General features: G+C 39.1%; 2 pseudogenes; both read left to right on the top strand.

The window, feature by feature from the left end:
* Positions 1–7,784: 7,784 nt before the first annotated feature.
* Positions 7,785–25,612, top strand: part of LOC130523407 (uncharacterized) — a 49,800-nt pseudogene continuing 31,972 nt past the window's right edge.
* On the top strand, positions 18,156–19,824 carry LOC130522003 (uncharacterized; annotated as a pseudogene).

Genomic DNA, 25,612 nt, shown 5'->3' with positions numbered 1-25,612 from the left:
ATCAGAGAAATGAGACGAAAGCTTCAGTTTACTTGCTGCGAGGGCAACCACACGTCTGCAGTGTGAGCTATAAGTGTGGGCCCTGGTGAGGTTTATTCTTATACTAGCACACAAACATGTAAGATTACAATAAGCGTACGTGTAAGCGTCATATGATAAAGCATAAGCATCACATGATAAAACAAAGCATGATATATACAAAGGAACATATAAGAAAATGGGGGATGGAGTGTCACAGGATGTTCAGGTTGTCCCCTGCTATCCCAAGGTAATAGAACATCAGCTAAAGTAGGTCAGGGTTCTGGTCAGGAGTGATAATAAGTAGTTACAGCATTGTTATATGAACAGTTTGAACCTAACAAAGTTGCAGTCACTCTTAATGTGCATTCCTATGGAAGTTGCAACATATGATGATTCCAAATCAGCACAGAACACACGTCCTTGATGAAATCTACTAGATGATCTGTGGCCCTCTTTGTGATGTGCTCTGGGGTTTGGTTTTTTTGCTGGCTCTATGACTTCCAGATCTGTCACCATGCACAATCTATATGTGGGGCTGGTGCTGGTAATCACAGAAACTTCCCTTCATGGTTCACAAAAGGCAATTACAACACCTTCACATAATTAGTAAATTCGATTTTTGGGCTTGTGGGGATCCATGAATGTAAAAAGATCCAAATGATCGTGCAAAATACGATAATTATTGTACATCAGGAAACACTAATAAGTAGAAACAGAAGTCATTACAGAGTTGAATACAGGAAGGAAGGCCTGCCGAAGTCTTGACTTGAGAAATTAAACACTTCTTCTTTAAATGTCAAATCCACAGTCCAAAGGTTTAACGAGTCAAATTTGTGTGAGACAAGATTACCGTATTTTCACGACTATAAGGCGCACCTAAAACCTAGAATTTCTAAAAAATCTACGGTGCGCCTTTTAACCCGGAGCGCCTTTTGTATGGATTACGGTAATATTGGTTAATCGCGGCTACCGTAGTCAGTAGGCGTGGCCGAGGTAACAGCAGTAAATTCAGTCCCAAACCATTTCTGTCTGTAAAGACCCCAAAATGGCTCCTTGCAAGAGACGCGCTTTTGATGCAGAGTTCAAACTGAAGGCTATCAGTCACGCAGTTGAACACGGAAATAGAGCAACGGCAAGAGAATTTAACGTGAACGAATCAATGGTGCAGAAGTGGAGGAAGCAACAAGACGACCTGCGCCAGGTAAAGAAGACTCAACGGAGCTTTCCGAGGAAACAAAGCAAGAAGTGGATTAACAAAGGAACTCCAGCCGCTAAATATTGGTGTCAACAGGGCATTCGAAGCTAGACTGCGAACTGCGTGGGAGCGGTGGATGACGAACGGCGAACACACGTTCACCAGACGGGGAGACCGCCGAGCGTCATACACGGACTCACTCTCTGCCAGTGGATCGTAAATGCCTGGGCATCGACCGTGGTCCGAGCTTTCGGGAAGGCAGGGATTGTCACTGAAATGCCAGACAACACCAGCGACACTGACCCTGATGACGACTTTGACGAGACGGAGCCGGCCATGTTGGACGCCGTATTCGCACAACTGTTCAATTCGGACACCGAAGAAGAAGAATTCGAGGGATTCCTGGATGAGGAATGAACTGATAAAGTGAGCTTTACGTGTTTCTTTTGTGTGTTTACAACTTAACAAGGCTGGTCATACTGTGAATATGGAAATTACCGTTTGAACAACGTTGTTATATTGCTATTGTTATATTGCTATTGCTATCGCTTTGCACTACTTCGAGAGTTCGAGTTACCGTATATTGTGTTTGCACTAACGTTTGATTTACCGCAACGGTACTACGTGATAAAAATGTTGCACTAAATCGAAGATTTATTAAACTCCATTATCCACTTGTGATAAAAATGTTGCACTGCCTGTTGTAACTCGCTGTTATTAAACGAACTGTGTGACGCGAAAACACTACGTCACTCGGGAAAAATATTAAAACAGCTGTTTATTCGTTTTGGGAGTGAATAGAGTTGTGAGAACGACGGTTTGTATTCTATTAATAAAGTTTGACTGACTTATCTGGCTGTTTTATTGACATTCCTTTTAGCGCAGCTCGATCTAGTGAACGCGTCATGAAACCACAGGCACTACGCAGTTTCTATGCTATGCGCCTTATAACACGGTGCGCCCTGTGTATGAAAATATTTCTAAAATAGGCTGTTAATTGAAGGTGCGCCCTATAATACGGCGCGCCTTATGGTTGTGAAAATACGGTAGGCCTATTGTCAGCAGCATTGCTAGTCTCAAGATCTATAGCTGGTAGATATAGTGTATGTGATAAAAATGGGTGATAATTCACCTAGTCCTAAATTTTAATTCAAGATTGGATGTCCTACTAATGCTTTCAATGAGACAAAATGGCCATGATTTCAATTTTACATAATAAAAAAGGCCATTCTTGTCCCATTCAGAAAACATACCTTCTTACTTTATCTTTTGAGCTGTTTCTTGTAGGTGTACATATTGCATGACTCAAATCCAGAACAACAGGGCCGCTTTTTTGGCCCCTGTGTGGTTACCGATCAACGATCAGTCTCACTTTAGGCAGGGCAAGTTTATTCATATAACACTATTCAGACACAAAGGCAATTCATAGTGCTTTTCAAGGCATAACATTTAAAAAAAAGAAACACATTATAACAAGGCAAATAAATTAGCATGAAATATAATTTAAGAAAATTCTATTAAAATAATGAAAATAAGAGAAGTAAATTATTATTTAAGGCCTGACTTAAAAGCATTGAATGTTTGAGTAGTCCTCAGATGCTGAGGAAGTTTGTTCCGCAAGAAAGGACGATAGTATATAAAAGCTGCTTCAACTTGTTTGTGACTGTGGACTTTTATATTAAGCTTCAGTGTGTACTTTTTCAAGGTCACTCCCCTTACTCCACCACACCGTGTAGCTGTCAACAGGATGTCTCTGCAGCGTTTCTGTTCAAAGCTGACCACAAAGAAGTAACAACATATTGTTCCATTGTAGCGGTGTGCGCTCAAGTAAGGTTCAGTTGTGATCAGTTTGTTTAATTTCACACAGAAGAGGAACACGATCAACGTGGGCCAGTAGCAACTACAACATAGCAGGACTCAACTAGTTCATCCAAATATGTGCATCAAGAGAGTGGTTTCATGTTGGCTTTCTGTTTTTACAAAGTCAAACTCATTAAATCAAACACAGAAGCTAGATAGTTTGAATGTGGTGTAGGAGAAGCCATCTGAGCCCGGCTAGGACACCATCATTAAACAGAGGGGGAGGCCCGAGGTGTTTAGCAGTCTCCCCAAACAGCTAAAAACACATTCATCATGGGAGCAAATACTCCCACTATTCTCAAATCAACTACCCAGTGACAGCCCTTTAGATCTTTGCTGCAGTAGGAGCTGTCATGACCACTTAGTGCTAAGAAAGCTTGTTCTTTACAAGTTTTCATCCTTGTCTCCCCACATCATTTTATTTTGAAGTCTGGTGTCTTTTTTCTTCTTCTTCTGTCAAACTTCCCACTTGTGTGATTGGGCTGCCCGCCCAAACGTCTTCCACCTGTGTCTCCTCAAATTCATTTATATAAGCAGTGTTTCACTTCCGTTTGGTGTAAGATCATCTTGACATTAGTCGCGAGTCCCCGAAGTAAGGCATGTGGGGGATGTGACCAGAATGACCCACTTGATGTACACAACCCTCCAGAGGTTAAGAGACAAACAAATTATCAATCCACAATCAAGTAAAAAAACTTAAGGCCTTTGCTCGAGGAGCAGCATAAATATGTCAACTCCCACCAAGTTGTTCAGAACTTATAAAGCTTCATGCTTTAGAGGTGAATTATCTTCTGGTTTCCATCAACAGTCTATATGATTTCTCACTACACCTTGGAGAATTGCATATGCTCAAGAAAGCCTGGTGAAATCTGTTGGTTTGAGAACGTAAGCAGACACCCAAGGTGCTAGCTTGCCCTCCTTCAAAAGAACACTGTGCTGTAGAAACAACACCACAAGAGCAGTGGGCCTGACATTTTCCTTTCTGTCTGGTGGTTTCAAACAGAAAGTCTTTACATTGTCTACTTGCACACCAGTCAAAATGTATGACTTAGTTCTCTTGACCTTGGTTTTCAAGAAACAAGAAAACAATTAAAAAAGAGAAATAATTCTAACGTTATCTACATTAGAGTATTCTGAGCATGTGTACACATCAGTGTTACCCGCATTATTGGCGATATCACACATGCTTAGGATATAGTGACAACCATTAATCAATATTATTTTTTAATCATTTATTATTTTAAAGTACACATACCTAAAAACACAAACTATAAATGTCATTAGAAGGAACAACAGCAGTGGGACTGACTGACTGCATTTGTGTCCTCATCTGTTAACTCTGTCCTCTGTGTTATCTGCTTTATTATAAGTTGAGCTGGTAGCTACCAGTGAAACAGGAAGCTAGACAAAAGATGCCATGACTCCTTATGTTTGTTTTGTACACCTCCATCTAAAGGTAAGAAAACACAACTTTATTTAAATGCTTTTAGTACATGTACTACATGTTTTCTGTTGTATCAGGTGGCTAGTTCAACACTTTACAAAGTCCTCTTAGTCTTTCTGCTAAAAACATGTTAAGATTTCATAGAACTGTGGTGGAGGATTTTATATAGACATCAGTGGTGCCCTGAAAATAAACAATGAGTTTAACATTACTTCCTGCTGTACTCAAGCAGCTGCTTTTTCACATAAGCTAACTTTCATCAGATGGCCTTGACAACATTAGAGAAGGTGTGATCCACCTAACAAGTCTTCAATGTTTCCAAACTAGGAGAGTGAGTGTCACTTCTTCCTAGACAATCAACTTCACTTTTTGAATCATGAGTAGTGAATATATGGAGGATGTCAGCATTCATCTAGAGAGGTTCGTCACAATGGAATCACTAAATTTGTTTTTATTCGTCCTTTATGGTAAGTTTGATCATCTTGTGAACATTTTAATGACTTAATTCTAAACATCTACACATGAACTGTTCTAGGTAACTTTATTGGTTTCATTTATTCTTGACAGATGAAACATCCTCATTTGTGCATCCAGTGAGTGGTTTGTTTGTTAATGTCGGGATAGCCAAAACTCATTTCCATATTTTAATGTCAATGCAGTCTTCAGCAAGGAATTCAAGAACTGCTGTTTTCAGTGAATATTACAGAGGGTAACTAGCAGTTTGAAATTGCAAATTTAGCATTTCAGACTCAGCAATGTATTACTACTGCATATCTATGTATGCATTTCAGTTTGAAAAGATCTATATGGTCCATGTTATGAGTTTACATTTGACTGGTCCATCAGTCCCCTCAGAGTCTGTTCAGACAAACGGTTCTGTGACTCTGAACTGCAGAGTACATACTGGGACCTGTGATGAGGAAAACACTGTTTACTGGTTCAAGAAGTCAGGAGACTCTGAACTAGAGATCAATTACACCCATGGAGGCAAAGAAGAACAGCGTTTGGGGGGAGGATTAAAAACACCCCTTTCTACTTTCTTTCTACAATGAAGAACCTGAATATTTACAAGGTTGGGGCCTACTATTGTGCTGTTGCAGCATGTGGACGAATTCTGTTTGGAGGTGTGCAATGTTGAATGGAGAGCTAGTGTATGTTCTGGAGGGCAGGGGTAATGTGGCCTCCGGCATGAGTGTAGGTTATGAGAGGTTTCTGATGATGCTAAAGTTTAATGAGGATTTAAGAAAACAGACTCCTGGTATGAATGGAGAGTTGGATATCATCGGCATAGCAGTGAAACAAAGACAGAAACAGGAATGATGTTCGCAAGGGGGAAGATGTACTTCAAGAAATAGAGGTGCTCAACCACTGAGTCTTTGAGGGATTCCTTGTGAGATGGGTGGTGGATGAGGTGCATTTGTTAAATTTGATTGCTGATGGTTTTTTTTTAAGACAATGGTTTTATCATCGGTAAATTGTGAGTGAGGTGTAGGGGCTGTAAATGGGGATTTTGTGGTGATGTTAAATTCACTTTTGCTCATCAGATTGTATATTTGGTATCCTGACTGGTATTCCTGCAGTCAGCCTGATCTATTTTCTGGCACAATACTTAACCAAAACTATTTTGACAGCATTGAAGAGAATTAGTTTTATATTGTTAGCATCTTTTATCTTATTAGCATGTGTTATACTATATGTTTTTGTTTTATGTTACAGTTAGTTTAGAAGTTAGGGATAGTATATAATCTTTAGTAGGAATACACATAAGCAAGTCAGTTGACCCTTCTTTGACATGAATACTGCTTAGACAGTTGGAGCCAGGCAGACAGGAAATGGTAGACCCTCATCGTAAAATATGACAGCATAATTTACTGGTGATTGATAAGTTCCTGGACAGGAATAAGACCTCTGACCTGGCCATCTGAGAAGATAATGGAGAAGGACTGCACCAACACTAAATGAGGCAGGAAGAAGAAGATGAAGTCACCCAAGAAGAAGGACTGGATTGGACTGAATTAGCATCAATAATTACATATGTCTTTCTATAAAAGACTGGGCCAAGGGATAGTTAGGTTGTCAGACTTCATGCCCTGACAATTGACTTTGTTGTTGTTCGGGTTATGAACTGGCCCGGAGCTCTGTAATATTTGTATCTTGAATTGATTCTATGTGCTAAATACATTTTGAAATTGGCATTTGTTTACTTGAAGTCTTCATTTAAAGAACACGCGGATTGGCAGTGACACACGAGAGGTATTGCAATCCAACAGCATCAATACTCTATATCAATTGAAAATTAACACATTGGACAGAAAAGGACAGAGAGATGTGTAAAGTGTTTACACTTATGTCAGTCAGTGATGCTTCAGATAATCTTATGTTTCCTGACTCTACTACAGTAAGAGAGGCTGGGAGAACCCTGGATGGATCCCAGTTTGTTTGTTTTTTGAAAAGCAGTTGTAAAATAAAATTTGATGACGTGTTTGACTATTCTTCTCTTTCTGTCCTCCCTCCTGCCCTAGTTTGTAATTTCCATCTCATTTACTCTGCTGACCATCAAAAGAATGGTCCTCCTACAGGAGCCTTGTCCTTTTGGAGGTTTATTCCTATTTCAAGTGAGGTTTTCCTTGCAATTTTTGCCTTTTAAGGGCTCAGGATCTGGGTTTCTGGAAAACGCTTTGAGACATTCTTGATTTTAAGAGAAAATTTAGCTGAACATTTAAATCACAGTCAATGAGAAAAATTCCAACACCAGAACTAGATTCGTTCCCTGTTCTGTCACATGCAAACATCATAGTCCATGAAGATTCCATTCCAAATACTCTTTTTCTCTACTTTCCTTTCAAAAGGCATATCATGCACTCTCCTGGCTCATTCTCTACATTTCTTCTGACATTTGCTTTGATGTTGGTTAGTGAGTTGAATTGTTTGCAATTTTGTTTTGATATTGGTGGATTGTAAATGTTGAAAACAAACCAAATGATTGCTCTTCTTTTCTTGTCAAACACATCATACACCTTCCCTTAGCTAAAGAAATGCAAAGGTTATATGTTTGTTTAAAAATATTCTTAATATGTCAATGTCATTTTCTCATTAGGGCCTTTTCCTATCTCAAGATCTTTCACCTTTATTACATGTGATTGTGTTTCCTGTATGTCACACACCTCACGTCATGTTACGCTGTCCAATCAAACACAAGCTCTGCATTTATCAGTGTACAAAGAACCAGCCTTCTCTTCACTCAGCCCAATATTTGATGACAAGATGACATCTGCAAAGTTGATCTTCTGGCTGATGTGTTTGGAGAAATTTGGTGAGCATTTTATGTGTTTTGTCTGTTTATAGCATCTATGTAAAATTGAAACATCAAACAGTCTTCTTTTCTGTTTGATTTTAGCTCAGACAGCTTCAATGGAATCTTTGAATTGGAAGACCAATTTTATCTTGGTCAAACCTGGACAGAACCTGACTTTGCCATGTCTTCAAAAAGATAATGTTTCTTACATGATCTATTGGTTTAAACAAACTCTGGGAGAGACGCCGAGACTGATCTGTACATACAGATATCTAGCAAAAATTGGAAATTTGTTAATGACTTCAAATCCAATCCACGCTTCCAACTACATCCTGGTAACAAAGGAGCTAATCTGACAATATCAGATTTGGAGTTATCAGACTCAGCCACCTATTACTGTGTAAATCAGTATGTAAATGTTTTTGACTTTACAGAAGGTTATAAAGTCATTGTAGAGGGTTCAGGGTTGACCATAGATCAGTCAGCATCTCAGTCTATCCAAGCAGGAGGTTCTGTGACGCTGAATTGTACAGTCCATACTGGGTGGACTTGTGATGGGGATCACACTGTTTACTGGTTCAGAAACTCTGGACCATCTCAACTGGGACTCATGTACAGCCATACAGGCAGGAATAAGCAGTGTGAGAGGAAAACCAACACCTGTTTCTACAACTTCTCCATGAAGAACCTGAAAACTTCTCAGACTGGGACCTACTATTGTGCTGTTGCAGCATGTGGACACATTCTGTTTGGAAATGGAACCAAGCTGGTGTTTGAGGGTGAGTGAGTTTGAAATAATTGTATTCAAAAGGTTTATACAAGTTAAAGTATTAAAGTACTATTTTATGTGCAGATTGTTTCCAGATCCAGACGCCTGTAAAATAATAAAGCCAACATGACCTCAGTGTTCCCAAAAAAATCCAAAATGTAACTTAATTTCTTAATTGCTCTATGTTTAAACACATAGAGCAATTTATAGCAACATGAACCATAAGTTCTAAGTTCATACAGTCATAAAATTTATGCTGTTTGAATTTTACATGTACACCACAGCAGCACATTAAAAACATTTGTGGTCAAAGTATCACTTTAACTCATATTTTTGTTATGTCAGTATAGATTCTCTTTAAATACTGTTATTTTATAAAATAATGTGTGAATGGTGATGCCTGTAGTTTCGCTGAATTAGAAAATAATGACATCATAACTGCCGTGATATAAAGTGAGAAGACAAATAGGTGTAAAGACCTAAATAATTATCTGAAACAGTATCGCGGATATCACAATTTCTGATGCCTCTCGTTACAGATAAAGGAAACTATCTTGTTTTGGTGTATTTCCTCAGTGCGACCTGGATATTTACCATCATCGTGGTTATTTTATTAACCATTTCACTTTATATGACGAAAAAGAGAAACAGCCAACACTCTCTGGGTAACTGATGTAATATATTTTGAATGTTCTTAAAAATAATAAATAAATGAATGTTGCATTCTGTGTTTCAAAGACTCGCAGTCAGGGATCCCAGACTCACCCAGAGCAAACCCAGCGGTGAATATCATTTTGATTTTTTTTATTTTTTATTTATTTATTTAAATGTGTGTACATATGTTTTTTAATCCTCTTTATTTGCCTGCACCAATTATGTTGTGGGCAATTGCCGTTTCATTTTATTACCAGGGCAACCAAAAGGAAGACAACCTCCATTATGCTGCTTTGAGAGCCAACCAGTCCAACAGATCGAGGAAGCAGAAGAACAGACAGAATGAATGTGTGTACTCTACTGTGAGGTCGTAGATGTTGTCCCTTTGTCATTACAGCTCATCACAGGAACAGTAATAATACCATTTTAAACCAATGTTGGAGCTTTTTTGTGCTGTGTTTTAATAATTAGTGTGCATTTCCTTGTAAATTTTACCATTTGTACACTTTCATTTGGAGAGTCAATTAAACACGTTTTGCTCAATGAATTTTGTTTATTCTCGCCATATCCAAATTGATATTCAATTACTTTAACACCATAAATACATTGAGGTATAGATTGTACAGTGGTCACAAAAGCTTTAATTTTCTTATCCAACCTGGAAAGATTAATTTTGATACACATTTAAGGCAAATGTAAGTGCACAAAATTAATAATAATATGACTAATTACTAATAATTGATGTCCAAAAAACATACCAGTGGCTGGAAAAGGCCAGACTGAAAGACAGCACAGAGCCAGTAACCATGGCTACACAAGAACAGGCCCTGAACACCAGAGCAATAGAGGCCAGGGTCTACCATACCAGACAAGATCCCAGGTGTGGGCTGTGTAGAGAAGCCCCTGAGACAGTCTAGCACATCACAGCAGGGTGCAAGATATTGTCAGGCAAGGCATACATGGAGCGACATAACCAGGTGGCTGGTATAGTGTACAGGAACATCTGCCCTGAGTATGTGCTGGAGGTCCCAGGGTCCAGGTGGGAGACACCATCAAAAGTGCTGGAGAACAAGCAGGCCAAGATCCTGTGGGACTTCCAGATCAAGACTGACAGGATGGTGGTGGCCAATCAGCCTGACATAGTGGTGGTGGATAAACACCGGAAGACAGTGGTGGTGATAGATGTAGCAATCCCAAGTGATAGCAACATCAGAAAGAAGGAACACAAGAAGCTGGAAAAATACCAAGGGCTGAAAGAGGAGAGAGAGAGAATGTAGGGTGTGAAGGCAACAGTGGTCCCAGTAGAGATTGGAACACTAGGGGCAGTAACACCCAACCTGAGTAGATGGCTCCAGCAGATACCAGGAAGCACATCAGAGATCTCTGTCCAGAAGAGCGCAGTCCGAGGAACAGCAAAGATCCTGCGCAGAACCCTCAGACTCCCAGGCCTCTGGTAGAGGACCCAAGTCTGGAGAAGGCACCACCCAGGGGGTGAAGAAGATAATTTTTATTTGTTTTTTTTTATTTAAAAAATAAATAAATAATATATATATATATATACCGGTATAGATAGATAGATAGATAGATAGATAGATAGATAGATAGATAGATAGATAGATAGATAGATAGATAGATAGATAGATAGATAGATAGATAGAGTCATACTGTGTCTGGGTTTTACCTTCCACTGTCATAAATTTATTGTATCTTGATTTACATCTTTTCTGTTGTTACTTTGACAATAAAGTAGCCATCAGTACAAGACGAACACTTATCGCAAAGGAATTAAGAGTTGTGTTTTTCATTTTAACAGAGTCTCAAGCCTCATTATTAAGAGCCCGCCCACATCAAAGAGGTACTCTGTTGTAATGGAAAATACGCTGTACCGTAGCGCGGTGAGTCAGTGTCATGCCGATACTGTGTGGTGAAAAGCGCTGAAAACATGTGACTTGTGCTATGTCTATTTTTCACTTATCTAATTTAGATTGTTATCTGTCAGGTCATCTCACAGTGGTTACAAGCATTTGACAGTCTCTCTCATTTAGCCAGAAATTGACTGTGATAGGCAGTTTCCTCCTGTTCTACTACATAAACAACATATATTTACTTAGATATTCCCCACTATGATGAGGACACCCTTAACTATACCTCAGTTTTGCATGTGGTGCCATTAATGTTTGCCACTTCATTTCCTGTCTAAGTCACATTAAACCTTGGCTGGCCTTTGACCTATTGGTACTTCAAATTTTGAATTATGGTCATTTCAACCTGTGGACTCAGCACAAAAGATGATCTACCCCCACAAAATACTTTTTCTGCCAAAAACACATTTATTTGGGCATGGGATAATATTGTTAGATTGACTAAAATGTCAAAAGTTAAACTAGAATCATTGTGTCGATTTGACACATTTTGTATTAAAAATGCGAGTTTATGTCCATTGTGGCTCAAACCTATGAGAATCAAATTATGTTTCTGGCTGAGATGGCGGCCAATGTGAAGTAGCTTTCTTCAAGAACAGCTTTTGTTCACCTCACCCCTCCTATAAAAACTGGGACTTCACTCTCCTCAGCACCACCTGCTGGGTAAACAACTCAAACTGGTACCACCATGGTCGTGATAAATTAACTTTCTGTGGCAAACGTGTCCAGGCTACTGGTACTGTCAGAATCACTCATGCTCAGGTCAGCTCTTAAGCTAGCTTAAGTATTGATGTATATTTAAGATGTCTGTTTGTGTTTTCATGTGTGTGAGTATTACGCATGGTGGAGGGGGTGAGGGGCATTTGTTTTGTTAAGAATTCCACATGTTACCCAGGCATTTGTAATTTTATCCTCCTGTAACACAATTTATTCTAGAATTGCTAGACACAATATCCATAGCTAGCATGATGTTGATTTTACTGCCTGCACCAGAAGCCTAAAACTGTTAATATTGGAACTCTAAACCTCACAGAAGCCAGATGGCTGCAGGTAACGCTTTGTCAAAGGTATCAAAGATTGGACTCGTCGATAAAGCGGCTTGAGCTTTCTTTTCACAGACTTCAGTACAGATGAGAAGTCGTTAAATGATATTAGGATGTCATGAGAGAAAATACAATATCCATGCATTTGAATTTAAAAATGCTTTGCATTGCTACAAAAACAATGTGTATATTCTCCAAACTTTTCTGCACAACTGCATTTCATTGTGCATATACAGTATGAACAGAGAATTTTTTTCACCATTTATACACATATCCATACAACAGAAGTGACTATTTTTTTAATAAAAATTTGAGTGTCTTATCAAACAAAGCAAAACACTGATAAATGTGTGTCTACAAAGGTGACGAACCTTTGGGTGTATGATGCAATATCTCAGAGGTACACACATTCAAGACGGAAGCAATTGTGTAGTCTTCTTTCCTTAATAGGTCAAACGGGCCAACCAATCACATGCAGTTTTATTGGTTAAGAGCAAAAAGGGGACCAACATGTCTCTACACCGCCTTTGCACTTTAGACACAATGACATCGTTTCAGAGATTATGCTGTCTGATGTGTGTGTTCTTGGGAAACATTGGTAAGTGCTGATTTTAGGGCTTTTCTAAATGAAAGTATTGTTTTTGTTCTTTGTTGTCTCAAAATAGGCTGAAACATATGTGATTTACTTTTTCTCTCCAGTCCATGGGGACAATACGAAGTTGTCCATCCCCATTCGTCAAGATGCTGATTTTCTATCAGCGGACGTTGGTGACAATGTTACTTTAAAATGTTTCTATGAAGACAGTTTTACAACAACCCTTTACTGGCAAGTGATAGGCCAGAAACCAAAGCTAATGTCTAGCTTCTATTTATTTGGTCAAAAAGCTTCCTTTACGGATGAATTTAGAAACAGCACACGTTTCCAACTGGTTACTGAAAATCTCCAGCATCACTTGACAATTTCAGATTTACGTTTTGTCTGACTCCGCTACCTGTTACTGCTTAGCAAGTAACTTTTTGGAATATCAGTTTCACAACGGCACAACTGTCAGTGTAAGGGGGTCAGGTTTTAATGTTCCAACTTCAGTGCATCAGTTGGCGTCTGGCACGATTCAATCAGAAGATTCCATGATGCTGAACTGCACAGTTTATACTCCAACCTGCGATGAAAAACATGCTGTTTACTGGTTCAGAAACTCTGGAGAATCTCTACCAGGAGCTATTTTCACCAGTGCAGTCAGAAGGAATAACAAGTGTGACAGGAAAACCAACAGCTGTTTCTTCAACCTATCCCTAAAGAACATGAATGAGTCTCAGACTGGGACCTACTATTGTGGTGTCGCATCCTGTCAAAGCATTGTGTTTGGAGCTGTAACCAAGGTGGAATTTGAGGGTGAGTTTTATTCTAACTTTATGATTCCAATGTTATGACTTGGACTCAAGATTCGGGAGTTTAAAATGATTACTTTACTACTATTGCTTGTCCATTGTGAAGGCAGACTTGACACAATGCAAAAAAAAGTACAATTTAAAAATAAAAACAAATTCAATCAAATTCAGAAATGTTGTCCTGAAAACATTGAAACTAGACAGGGTATTTAACTTGGATTTCAAATCTGAACATGATAAACAATGATTAGGTCAACTTAAATTGATAGTAAAAGCTCCACTTTCCAATTCCACTATTGGTAACTTTGGATTGGAACTAAGAATCGTGTCACTTGAGACGAACTGACTTAACGAATACTTGTTCAAGCTACCTCTTCTTCCCTCACCGAAACTTTGACCTCTGTCTGCTGCCGTGTGCATCTACAGATCAGAAAGACTCTCTGGTCTTGTTTTACTTCTTGTGTGGTGCATCATCATTGCTAATTTCCCTGGTGGACACCCCCTAAAGGGATCAATAAAGTTATCTTGAATCATTCAGCATATTTCTGGTAGTGTATCTGGCCTTCTCGGTGTGCATGATGAACAATCACAGCTGCAATTGTGAAGGTATAATCAATTGCACTTCCTGTTTTCAATCATGTTGTCTAACATGAAAAATGACCATTTCCAGCAATTTTAGATATCCTATTGTTTCAGAAAACACACAAAATAGAAAAAGGCTCTTCTCTGTTGATTTATAGATATTTGATTTATTGTGTACATTCTACATTGTTCAGGATGTTCAGGATCCTTGGTACAATAAAGGAGGAAATAACCAACACACCCTTGATTGTCTTGTCCTCCAACGACCAACGAATCATGGTGGAGGAGCTTAAGTGTCCTCAACATCCCAGAATCTGTTTTGTCTTAATTTGCCCCTCATAAGGCCTCCAATGGGAAAGGGTACTAGTGGAGGGCCAGATAAAGCACAGATCTCAAAGACATTATCAATTAGGAACAGCATATCCCACTTAGTGACCAGGGGGCCTAGGCCTCTGTTTGGAGCACAGTTGTGTGCGACCAATGGCTGGGACTTTGTCTATGGGCCCAGATCGTCCAAACATGAAACAGAGACATGAGTCTGTCTTGCAGCAGGGTCTGGGGCCATATGCATTATGTGATAGGCCATGCCAGGGACACAAGGATAAAAAGGAGCTCAAGAAATCCTCAGCAGAAAGAAAAGTTCCTGTTTCACATGCTCTGATTCTGAGAAGAAGGAAGTCAATAGAGAAGTTAAGCATGACATGAAAGCAGCCAAGCTATCGTACAAAACCACCCCTTTTACACATGGTCCTGCTGTATCTGCTGTCAGTATCTGCCACAGGCTGTATCTCCCAGGGCTTTATTTCCCCAGGTTTTTGATTGGTGCAACAACTGACTGGAGCTAAATGTCACTAAAACCAAAGAGATTGGTGGTGACTTTTCCAACAAGCACTTGCAGCTGTTGAATGTTTCTTATTTAACAAAAAAATATCCTTAAAGTTGAAAAAGACTGTAAATAATCCAGAATGCACAGCTGTTAATTTAGTGTGGCATATAAATTTTAGAATTTGTCTATCTGAATAAGACACACAGGGTATGCTGAGAACTTATGTAGACACCCTCGGTGTTAGCTTACACCCCCCCACACATGTGACGCTGTGCAGTAGAAAAAACCACAACATCAGTTACTGCTCGACCTGTTTGCTGTCTGTTTTTGCATTTGCAATCATATTTCTTTTCTTTCTTTCTTTCTTTCTTCTTCTTCTTGGAATAAAACATTACATAATTATATACACATCATGTAAGGAATATCAAGTAATATACCATACCATTCATACGTTACCATACGTACAGCCATGTTTTTAGACTATGATGCAAAACACTTAAAGTTTTGACATGTTTAAAAATAATCCTGTACTTATATATTTTGTACTGCAGTCAATCTTCTTCTAAAATAAGATTCAAATAAAGTTGCAGCCCTTTATTGTCTAAAATGTCCAAATGTGTTTTTTGTAACAGTCAGAATCTTTTTTTTTTATTGTGCTGCAGCTATGACGGCAATACTTGTACATACTTGCATGGTAGGCTTGGCTTTTCCCCTTCTGTCTTGGTGGTTTCAAACAGGAAGTCTTTGCTGTGTCTTAACACACAGCAGTCAAACTACATACATCGCTTAACTGTCTTGACTTTGGCATTCAAATACAACAACTAGTGTAAGGAAAATGACATTGCTGTAATGTTAATGTGATCCCCATTGCAGTCACAACAACACATGTTCTTGTCAATAGTGTTATTTCTGTTTGTATTAAGCACATTTATCCATCGAATTGTCTGTATGCAAACATTTTTAGATTAGATTATATTTTAGATTATAATGACACATTCACTTGAGTACATACATTTTGTTTAATATATAGGTTAATAAGTGGACTAATTCATGATTTTATAGGCTTACAAAAACACAATATTCCAGTTCCTCTGATATACTCCGTGTTGATTCTATCCATGTGCAACAGAGAGTGCTTACATCTTCATCAGTTCCTCCTCCAGCTTCTCTTGCTGTCTTCTCCTCAGGGCCACTGTCTATGGGCCAGGGCCACCTATGCGGTGTTGCTCTGACTTTCCTGTTTTGAATTGTACCTATCTGGGCATTCATTCAGGGTGTCGTGGCATGATCAACTTTTGGCTCATCACTAGTTCTCCACTGGGGTCACCCAAGGATCGGTGCCGGGGCTGCTGCTCTTTGCCATATACGCAACATTGCTCAGGCAAATCATCCCATGGTCTCCCATGGTGTTTTATACCACTGCTTTCCACAAGGCACCCAGTTCTGCGTCTCATTTTCCCCAGACTAACCCTCCGGCTCAGACTAGATCTCACCATGTCTCTCAGACATATCCGCATGGATGCAGGGCCACCACCTTCAACTTAACCATGGTGAAAATGAGCTCCTTCTTTCCTTGGCAAAACTATCCATTCATCAAACATAGATCACAAAATTGGCCCCTCCCTGTTATCGAGGCTGTATGAAACCTTGGAGTCATGATTGTTGATCATCTGAGGTTTTGTGATCATGTAGCATCAGTCTCCCTGTCATCCTGTCACTTTTCCATATCCAACCTCAGAAAAACCAGGCCATTAACCTACAAATGCTGATACAAGTCATGGTGATCTCCCATATTTCCACCAATTCAGATAGTCTAACGAAAGCAGGCCCATACCACCTCTCTGCTGATAGAGGTCTACTGTACCTGCCCACATTAAGATCATGTCATTCATGCTGACTGACAGACTAATACCTGAATCTGCTCCCTCTTACGTGAACAATCTTGTTTGAGCCCATGCTACCCCTCGTTGCTGCATCCTTTTCCGAAAGCTGTTTGTCATTACAGTGGGACCTCTACTTACGAAATTAATTGGTTCCGGAAGTTGTTTCGTAACCTGAAAATTATGTAAGTAGAGACGCGTTTTCCATGTAAATGCCCTAATCCGTTCCAAGCCCTCAAAAATTCGGACATAATTTTTTATAAATCATAAAAATGCATCAAAACATGTAACAAATAATGTTTACAATTACCCACAATAAATGTAGGAATTCAGTGGAAGGCTTCTCCAGGTACAAAATGAACTTTATTACAGGCTCATCTTACATTAGCCGTAATTAATAGCAACGTACGTTAACACTTGTGGTAACACCGCTATCTAATGGACAAACATACGAACACCAACAATAAATCCCGGATACGGCCATATTCTTTGGTGAGATCAACCAAACGCATCCCTTTTTCATGCTTTTCTATTATTTCTTGCTTCGTTTGTATGGACAAAAAGCTCTCTTCTTCTTTTCTTCTTTTTCACTTTTGTCATCACTTTCCTGGGGTCCATAGTGAATAAAAGTTAAACGAAGTTGACGCTGGGATACACACAAATTTGTACATATTGACGTCCCTCCTAGCCAATGGAATTACAGGAAGACACTAGGCGATAGCCAATGGCAGAGCAGCTACTGGCATGTTTACGTCCGCTAAACTCCGCGAGCTGCAAGTAGTAGCAGTAGCGTATCTTTGCCTTTCGTATCCTCAAATTTCTTTCTTTCGTAACAAGAGGAAATATTTCTCGTTGAGACGTTTTGTAACCTGAAAATTCCACATGTCCAGACATTCGTAAGTAGAGGTCCCACTGTATAATTAGTACTGAGCATTTACTGGATGCATTACTGCAACATGGAAAATATAAAAAAGAATGATTGCCGGTTGGTTGGTTGTTATTGATTGGTTAGAAATGATGCACGTTACACCTCAACTAAAATTGAATTCTATTTATATATGATGCAAAATTGTATTCTTAAGGTAATGCAAAGTTTTTACTGGTGGTTTTTTTAACCTTTAAATCTTCCTTTGATTTCTCCAACATCAATTTTATCAAGCAAATCTGACATTACAAGTCATCATGTTTACTATATGTCACACCCCCTCGAGTCATCTCCGGCTGCCCAATCAGATACAAGTGCAGCATTTATCAGTTTAAAAAGGACCAGTCTTCTCTTCACTCAGCCCAAAACTTGGAGCAAGATGACATCTGCAAAGTTGATCTTCTGGCTGATATGTTTGGAGAAATTTGGTGAGGATTTCTTTTTTGTTTGTATTTTGTTTATTTATGGCATCATTTGCAAAATTCTAGATTTAAACATTAAACGGTGTTCATTTCTAATTGTATTTTGATTTTAGCTCAGACAGCTACAATGGAATTTTCTCCATCTTTGAATTGGAAGACCAATTATATCTTGGTCAAACCTGGACAGAACCTGACTTTGCCGTGTCTTCATAGAGATAATTTTTCTACCAGGATCTCTTGGTTTAAAGAAACTCTGGGAGAGCAGCCGATTCTGATCTGTATGTACAGGATATCAAGTAAACGTTGGATATTTGTTAATGACTTCAAAACCAATCCACGTTTCCAACTACATCCTGGTAACAAAGGAACTAATCTGACAATAACAGATTTGGAGTTATCAGACTCAGCCACTTATTACTGTGTAAATCAGTATTTAAATGAATTTGACTTTACAGAAGGTTATAATGTCATTGTAGTGGGTTCAGGGTTGACCATAGATCAGTCAGCATCACATTCTATCCAAGCAGAAGGTTCTGTGATGCTGAATTGTACAGTACATACTGGGTGGACTTGTGATGGGGATCACACTGTTTACTGGTTCAGAAACTCTGGACCATCTCAACTGGGACTCATGTACAGCCATACAGGCAGGAATAAGCAATGTGAGAGGAAAACCAACACCTGTTTCTACAGCTTCTCCATGAAGAACCTGAATACTTCTCAACTGGGACCTACTATGTGCTGTTGCAGCATGTGGACACATTCTGTTTGGAAATGCAACCAAGTTGGTGTGTGGGGGTGAGTATCACTTTAACTCATTCCTTGTTATGTCAGTATAGGTTCTGCTTCTACAGTATATTGTTACTTTATAAAATAATTTGTGACTGGCGATGTCTATTGTCTCCCTGAATTACACAGTAATGACATCATAACTAGCTTAATATAAAGTGAGAGGACAAATTTGTTGAAATACTTAAATGATTGTCTGAAACGGCATCGCGGATATCACAATTTCTGATGCATCTCGTTACAGATGAAGGAAACCATCTTGTTTTGGTGTATTTCCTCAGTGCGGCCTGGATATTTACCATCATTGTGGTTGTTTTATTATCCATTTCAGTTTTTATGACAAAGAGGAAAAACAGTCATCACTCTCTGGGTAACTGATGCAATATATTTTGAAGATTCTTAAAGGTAAACTGGGAAAATTACTTTAAAAAAATGTCTTCCTGTGTTTTAAAACAGACTCTCAGTCAAGAGTCCAAGCTTCATCCAGAGCAAATGCAGAGGTGGAGACAATTTTGATTTTTTTTTTTTTAAAGTTTATATGTATAAATAATCCTTATTTACACACACTAACTTACCCTTTATCACATATCTCCAAGGCTACCAAGAGGAAAACAACCTCCATTATGCAGCTTTGAGGAACAACCAGCCCAACAGATCAATGCAGAACAGACAGAATGAATGTGTGTACTCTGCTGTGAGGCTGTAGATGTCTTGTTGTCATTGCAGGTTAACACAGGACCTAATTAAGTATTTTGTATTTACTCATACCGGTTTCTACATTTTCAATTGTATCATTTATCAGTCTCGATGAAACAAATTTTCCTAATAAAGTTGTTTTTTCTGGCCATGTCGACAAATGATAGATTACCTCCATATATTTATATTCATTTTATGAAGACAAAGCTTGTATCGTGCTGTTGCAGTCCTTAATTTGTGAAGTCAAAAGCTGCAACAATGGTTTTCACAAGCATTCATATCCATCGGACTATTAAGTTGACCAAAACACCCACTGGATGAGACAAATGCTCCATTATGTGATCATGACCATGTAAACAGCAGCAGGCTATGTCTTGGATACATAGAAATGCTAAGGCAGGGGCAGTATTATCCAAAGGGTTGGCGTACTCCTGCTGTGTCCACCGTGGTCTCTCCTTCCCGGAACGATTTTTTTGCTTATTTGGGATCCAATTTGCCAGCAGTTTAGAAAACGTTTAGCTATCTTTGTTGACCTCTTTTTGTAAAACTTGCTGCATAAAGACTAACAAAACAGATAACAAAATTGAACACAATACAAATATTAATTGTTGATTTAATTAAAAATTACTACCTGCTCAAGATTCCCAATACAACTGAAACCTAACATCTCTGTCTGCTGCTTTTGAATCTGCAGACCTTGGTTAGCTTCCTAATTGGTGCATCAGCATTCAGCATGATGAAAAGCAGTCACAGCTGCCATTGTTAAGATATAATCAATTAAAATTTTATTTTGCAACAAAAGACCTTCAACACTTTTATTAGAATTGTGAAAAAACTGGCCAAGGGATTTTTGTCCATCCCTCTATCAGTCTTCGACTTCTTTATCTCTTTTAGGGGACAGGTGGCCGCTTATCCCACTTCTAACTCACAAAGACAAACAACCGTTCATGCCCTCATTCACTTCTAATGTCAATGCACATGGACACGGGGAGAACAGGCAAACTCTGCACAAAACACCCCCCTGACTGCAGGAACCTTCTTGCTTTGTGGCAGCCATTTTAGCCCCTACATAACCGTGCCACCCCTGTGTCAGTTCACCTCATGTGTGTCTCCCCTTGTGTTGTGCCACTTTCATCATGTTGTGATTACTGATCACAAAGTGCCATAATCATAAAGCAAAATCTTTACAAATATTATCCATAATCATAATCTTTGAAAATATTATGATTATGGCACTTTTGAACTACCGTATTTTCACGACCATAAGGCGCACTGTAATAAAAGGCGCAGTCTCAGTTGCGGGTACTATATCTGTTTTTAAAACATACATAAGGTGCACCGTATTATTAGACGCATGCTAAAACATACAGTAAAAAATGACAACGGAAGTAAAATGGTGAGTTTCATCACATTTATTGAACAAAATATTCATTCTTCCACCACAAAACCATCAAAGTTTTCATCTTCTGTATCTGAATTAAACAGCTGTGCTATTTCAATGTCCAACATCCTGAATTCCTCTTCTTCATCATCTGAATCAGACTCACCAACCGGTTCCGCTTCAGCATTGATTTTGATAAAGCTCTTACAATACATGAAGACGGTATCATAGCCCATGTGTCTACAATCCACCCGCATATGGTAGCATAACTTGCCCGCCGCTGCCTCATAGTCTTTGTGAAGGAGTGTTCACCTACCGTCATCCAGTGCTCTGTCCGTTTCCGTGGCAGCCGAGAACCACGGTGAACGACGACTTTTCGTGCCCCGTTGTGCGTATCGCCACCGTGCTGGTCCCTTTTTCTCCACTTTGTGGGTCAAAGGGATGTCAAAAGTCAGAGGGGTCTCATCCATGTTGGTGATGTGGCTGGGCGCGGTTATCTTGTCGCGGCAGTAGGTGTGGAAGATGGCCACCCTCTCCTGGTAATCCGCGGGCAGCCGCTGCGCAACAGTTGTCCTTGCGCGTATGGAGAGATGCCGCCTCCTCATAAAGCGAAAACACCAAGACCGACCTCCTTGGAAGTGCTCAATGTCCATTTCTTCAGCAATCGCTTTGGCCTTTTGTCGAATGGGCACAGTAGAGACACCCCTTCCAGTTGTTTGCTGTTCCACAACCAACTGTTTCACTCGGTTTTCCAGCTCGGGCCACCTTGCTTTGTTCCCACAGGACATTAAAATGTCTTGCAGCTGCTCGATTGCCATTCTCAGCCGCATATTCGATGGCCTACAAATTGCTGCTTTATGTTGTGTCCATTTGATGAAACCCCTTCCACTTCCTTCCAATAAAGCCTCCATGGTCCTTGATGGGCTTGTAATCATCTTTAGTATTTTCACCTTTTTGACATCACTTTTATATCCAATGGCTATCAGCTAAAAATCCTCATATTGAACCTCATTTTGGATCACCCATCTAACGTCCTATGTTTGTTCACCAGGGTGAATGGTAGGTAGGCCCATAGCAATTGCAGAAGTAAACTTCAATAATGAAAAATCACCAGGCAGGCAGCAGACAGTGGCCAGGGCTGGGACAGATGTTAAGTTATGCAAATGGATGTGTGCTGTGCCAGATGCCGGATTGGTCATCCGAAGATCAAGTATCTGCCAATTGGTGGATTGTCCAGGAGGGACTAAATTTAAAGCAGAAGATTGCTGCCACCTGCAAGCTCCTCAACTTCCTCAATAATCCAGTGGGCCTCTGATGTGTTTTGAATCATTGTGATGTGTAAAAGTGCACGGCCACATTTTTTATATTGTTTTCTCCTGTTTTTGAAGTTAGGTAGATTAAGGAATGTATTTTGGTTATTGCCTGTTAGGGAACATTTTGGTTGTTTCTTTTCAGTTAGACTGATTCTGATTGTTATTTTGGCTAAAAGTCACTCTGAGGATATTTGTGCTGATAAAACCTTTTGAATTTTGATTTTTGGAATGATCCTTGGTATAAATGATCACCCATGTTAACTTTTGATTAACTTTGTGTCATTGGTCACTTAGACCTTGAGGAAGCTGGGGGTTTGTGTTAGGCTCAGAGCTCCTAGACTGGTTGTAACATGGAACAGTAAGGGTCAGTAAAAGGAAATGAGTCCAGGAATGAGTGGTGGAAAGTCAGGCATTAGGCTGTGGAGAGAGTGACGGGAGTGGCAGCATTGTCCTGCTTATGGCAGAACAGATGGTGACAGGACTCAGTTATTGCTTTGCTTGCAGGATTTATTATTTCTTTTTTAGAACAAAGATACTTTCGCTGCTGAAGGGTTTTTCAAATATGGCATTTAGTTTTCTGAATCACAATGCTCTCGTGACTTGACAGTGACTTTAATTACCCAGCTAATCATATCATAACAAACTTGCATTAATATATTCTGATGTACACATGATTTTTACTCTCTTTGCATTGCTCTACTGGACAAGCCTGGGAAATATATGAAGTTGAGAAGTAAAAGGATCATTAGAATTATGTTTTGTGAGTTTATGATCTGTGATTTTTGCTAATTATTGCCTGTGAAATGGCTCCTGACCATCCAGTCCTGATACAGATGCATTATGTTTTCCCAAACTGTTACTAAAAATTGACTGTTTAAGTTGCAAGGATCAATGCAAACCCAGATGTGTCATTCTTGGATTCAAACAGAAGCCTTCGTATGTTTTTTTCATGTACTTTTCCACGAGTGCGTCTAAAAAAATCAACACGTCACAAGGTCTCAGAGAAACTCATACCCTTGTTTCCTTAATAAGACATACAAAGAAACCGGGTCGGCCAATCACAGCCAGTCAGTAAACTCAGGCTTGAGTGGAGGAAAGGACAAATTAGTTTTCATTCAGCACAGCAACACAATGGTATTTACGTTTGTTTTCTATCTGACATGTGTTATTGCTGGGAAGATGGGTGAGTGATTTATTATTCTTGTATTATCTATCTAATATGGTGACTCTTAGCACTGGAGCGCTCTCATTTATATTTTTAATATGGAAAGAAACAAACAACCCTCAAAATAATTCAAAGCTTTGTTTGTTCTGTTTTTTTCAGGTGAGATGACTGTTCTGATGGTTGATAAAGACAAAAACTTTACAGCAGCTATTGGTGACAGTGTAACTTTGGGATGTTTCATCAGATCTTATTTTGTAGCAAAGTATTATTGGTATAAAGAAATAATGGGGGACGTTCCAAGGCTTGTGTCGAGCTTCTATACCTTTGATGAAAGTGCAAAGTTTTATGATGAATTTGTTAACAATCCACGTTTTGCACTGAATGCAAAGAAAGAACAAAATCACTTGATGATTGCCAATTTACAGCACTCTGATACAGGAACGTACTACTGCGTTAGTAGCTTTTCAGAAAAACTTGAATTCAAAGATGGAATTACAATCATCATAAAGGGTTCAGGTTTGAACATCCCAGTCTTTATCCAGAGACCAGAATATCACTTGAATCAGTCAGAAGGTGCTGTTAGGTTCAACTGCACTGCACATGGCAGAGCCATTGACCAAGAACACGGTGCATACCAGCTGAGAAACATCTGAAAATCTGATCCAGGAGCTCTTTACACATGGAAAAACAACACTTGTTTCTACAGTTTGCCAGCAAACAACCTGGCTGTTGATTGTGCTGTTGTAACATGTGGACACTTTCTAAAGCTACCCAAAAGCCACCCGGAGCGGAGGGTGAGTCGGTTTCATCTAAGAAATTAAATATGAGACAATGCATCATCTAATCTCTCTGCATCTGCATGATATCTATCTTCTGATATTCTGAGTGGGCATTGGCGTTCACCACCATTCTGGCCAGTTTCATGGCTGTCTTACTGTGCAATATCTACAAGGCCAAAGCGGCCGCAGGGAGGTAAAAGTTTTTGTGAACTTAAAGTAAGTCAAACACAATGACACAATTACGGTTTTTGTTGTTCAGGAAGTATCTTGAGATATTCAGATGATCCTACCACAAATGAAGAGGTACTTGTTATCTAATAATAAAAACATCCTGATTGCTGTGCATCATATAGGTATTTCCTATTTTCTGTTTCAACAAAAGGGCCACACAAATGAGGATGTTCTCCACTATGCTGCCTTACGGACGAGTATGACCGACAGAACAAAGGCAGATGGAGCCATAAACGAAGAATGTGTGTACAGAAGAGTAAAGCATCATCGCTAAACATGTTTCAGCTTTTGGTGAATGATGTACACATGTGTGTTTAGTGAGTTTAATTACTTTGTTCTTAATACTGTTCATATTCTTAATTCTGTGTTCAATGTGTATAAAAAGTAACTTTTTAAGTGTATGTAATGCTTGATCAACCTATACAAACCTGTCAAGATTGTATTTTTTTCTTAAATAAAGGAGAATATCTTTTTTTAAAAAACGCCAACATAAAGTGATTTCAACTGCCAGTTTGCATGAATAATATTTTTGCTGTTTAATGTACTTTGGTATACATCACCTGGGCCTGAGTCTCAGCAGCAAACCCGCAAATGTGAGACTCACAAGATAAGATTTCTGAAGAACCTCAGAGCTCTTATCTAAAACACTCGTGAGTGGAAACACATTGTAAGAGCAATTTTAATTTATCGAAACCTCTGAAATATCACTTTTATTTTGGAGACCATGCTACTCCGACTTTTTTCAGATGATGGGTTTAGGGTTTATTATCTTCTCAACATTACTTGAAATATAACCGAGATGTTCATACAATTAAGATCTGATTCTGCAATCAGGCCTTTAGCTTTAATGAATGAATCCTGAACAGTCATCATCTCAACAGACATCATCCCACCTGTGTGTGGTACAAATCTGGTAGTCCCATGAAAATGATGTCAGCCATATCTATTACTTAATCGTACACAAATGCAATTGTTAGTGTCTTTGGATATCCTTGTAATATTTGGTCTGTGCAGATTTTTTTTTTTCAAAC

The sequence above is a fragment of the Takifugu flavidus genome, chromosome 3, assembly GCF_003711565.1.
Source record: "Takifugu flavidus isolate HTHZ2018 chromosome 3, ASM371156v2, whole genome shotgun sequence".
Lineage (NCBI taxonomy): Eukaryota > Metazoa > Chordata > Actinopteri > Tetraodontiformes > Tetraodontidae > Takifugu > Takifugu flavidus.
This window is presented reverse-complemented; position numbering and strand designations above follow the sequence as displayed.